The 2887-nt window shown below is 47.7% G+C and overlaps 1 pseudogene; it reads left to right on the forward strand.

Moving 5' to 3' along the window:
- The first annotated feature begins 1599 nt into the window (after nucleotides 1-1599).
- On the forward strand, nucleotides 1600-1772 carry LOC142591784 (U2 spliceosomal RNA; annotated as a pseudogene).
- The last annotated feature ends 1115 nt before the right edge of the window (nucleotides 1773-2887 follow it).

Here is a 2887-nt window from a genome sequence, read left to right on the forward strand (position 1 = left end):
TTTCTCTTCACGCCGTCTATGAAGGGCGCATTGTCCACAACAATGACTCTACCAGCTGGTACCTTCTGCAGAATGTCACTGAACAAGCCCTCGATCGATTCCCATACTTTCCTAGTGGTCGTCGCCTGTTTTGTGGCCCAGGAATATATCCAAGCAGCATCAACGAAGTCATTTTTGCTGCCGATGTTCATGACAATAATGCGCTGGCCTTTCCGACAAGGCTGTTTCACACCCGTCGACAGGCTATTTGCTTGAGCGCACTGGCCTCAACATTTATGCGACCGGGTGTCTCTCCACATGGTTGACCGAGTGTGTCTCGCCGTTGCCCGTGTCTCTTCTAGGAGTAAGATTTTTTGGCCTTCCGTGCGGGAGCGCTCCGCGTCACGAAGGTAGCGATTCCGCAATTCGGCGATATCACCCCGCTCAATGAGCAGCGAGTTTCGACTCCTCGCGCTTGAAGCCCATCTCGGCAAGCAGGCGACGTACATTGCATCACTGCAATGATGGCAGATCCATACGATTCAGGAACTCGTTCGTTATCTTTTCGACCGTCAGTATGTCGCTGCGGCGAAAGGAATTCTGCACGCATGACCTCAGCCCGCACACGCGAGAATGCCCAACTCCATGCTGCGGCTTCTATTCTCCACATTCCCTGGGCACTTTCACGTGGACGTAGACAGTTCCCCGAACGAAAAACAAGAAGTTATGATCTTTTCGGTCACTCTGATCACTTTTCTGAAACGGACCATCTCAGTGACAAACTTGGGCGTGTCCTGCACGCTGCTTTGATGCTCTCCATTATGCTAGTACGTGAAGGAGTTCAGGGTGTAATCATTCTTCTTCTAGCCGAGGCTTCTTGATGTGGACGTCGAGCCGAAATGAATCTCGTTAGAACCCAAATCGCTCTCCGATGTCTCTCCGCTGGGCTCTATGGCGGAAAGCTCGCACAGAACGCCTCGCGCAAACTAGAGCACGACGTGAAACATAAAAAAAATTCAGTGCCATTCCACCTCTGTGAAGATCGATGACCAGCGAAACTGCATATCTGGGCCCCTTAATGGCGAACTGTCGATTACTATGAGTAAAACAACGTATTCACAAAAATGGAAGGCTCCTCGAGGATGTTGAGCCTGGTAAAATGATGACGCACTGGTGGGTATTCATTCCCAAGTATTGTTTCAAAACGCATCACGATACTTTTCATAATGAACCCCGGCACGTAGAAATGGCATGGCCCTCACCGCATTTCGAGTACACAGACTGCTCTACCGTAGCCAAGGCGATCGTGCGTTGTTCCACGTTTCGCAGTGCGGTGTTGCTTGCGAGGTCCCTCGAAAACCAGAAACGGTCACACACACAGAAAAGGGCACACAAAATCAGTTCCCCACAGGCTGCCTCTTAAACGTGGCTGTTGCTCCAGTGAAACGTTGAAAGGTTGCGGAATCACGGCCACATGGATGGTTCGTATCTCTTCCCCGTCTCGTGGTGCTTGCGGGCAGCACGCATGCGGGACCGCTACCACGGGAGATCGGAAGAAAAGGAAAGGAGATACGCAAGTGCTTCGACTACCGGCAAAGAGAAGGCGGTGCGAACGTAGACATATATCCGGCGAGGGTCAAAGTATAGTATCTGTTCTTATCAGCTTAATATCTGAAGCGAAGTGTATTTAGAACTAAGATAATAAACTTATGTTTGGAAGCTGGCGAAGTGTTTGAACCCTGCATCGCCGGTAGGCCCGGTATTGCACTATCTTCGGGATCGGTCGACCAACGGGGAGAAGATCTCGACTTGCATGGCTCGATAGGTGAACGTGCCATATATAGCTTCGCTGCAACATATATATATATATATATATATATATATATATATATATATATATATATATATATATATATATATATATATATATATATATATATATAATTCCTACGATATTTAAAGCCAAGAGACGAACATCCGTGCATTCATTTCAAAAGATGGGAACGATTGTTTCTCCCCTTTCTGCCCCGTCTTTTGGAGAAATGCATAGGTGTTCTTTTTTCAGCACTTGCTAAATATCAACTGATGCAGTTTAAGTTCGAAAGACGAGTAACAAATGTTCTGTGTGCGTTCAAACTAACGCAAGAGCCATGCCGTGCTGCTCTTTTGTACTTATGTCCCTTGCAACAAAGCTAAAAACAATTATTAGATGCGGCTTAACGGTCCCAAAACTACTTTATGGAGGACTCTATAGTGGAGGGCACTGGATCGGATGTGACCACACACGTGGACTAACGTGCACTACAACGCCACAACACAGGCTTCTTTCTTTTTTATTGTCACCCGCCATGGTTGCTCAGTGGCTATGGTTTTGCGCTGCCGAGCCCGAGGTGGCGGCATTGAATTCCGGCCGCTGCGGCCGCATCTCGATCAGCGCAATATGGGAAAACACCCGTGTACTGATATTCAGGTGCTCCTTAAAGAGCCCCAGGTGGTCGAAATTTCCGCAGTCCTCCACTACGGCGTGGCTCATAATCAGAAAGTGGTTTTGGCACGTAAAACCCCATAATTTAATTTTTATCTTTGCATGTCGCCTTTATCGATACGCGGCGACGCAGCCGGGATCTTAAACCACAATTTTGTGCTCACTCAGCTTGCAACGTAGCTATATCCTACATAGTTTTCTTTTCCTTTACTATAAATCAAACATTTAAGTTTGATAATCATAGAACGGTGCGCCTGAGATAATAAACGTGTGCATTAAACCAGCGACTGCACTTTAATACCGGCACGTGCGGCCGTCGATCTCGCACCGTAGCCGATGACGCACAACATGGTAGAGCTTGCAGCGTTTATTCTACTGCTTGTCCGTCTTCACAAACAGCGACGAAAACGCAACATTTCGCTG

Source organism: Dermacentor variabilis, chromosome 8, assembly GCF_050947875.1.
Source record: "Dermacentor variabilis isolate Ectoservices chromosome 8, ASM5094787v1, whole genome shotgun sequence".
Classification (NCBI taxonomy): Eukaryota; Metazoa; Arthropoda; class Arachnida; order Ixodida; family Ixodidae; genus Dermacentor; species Dermacentor variabilis.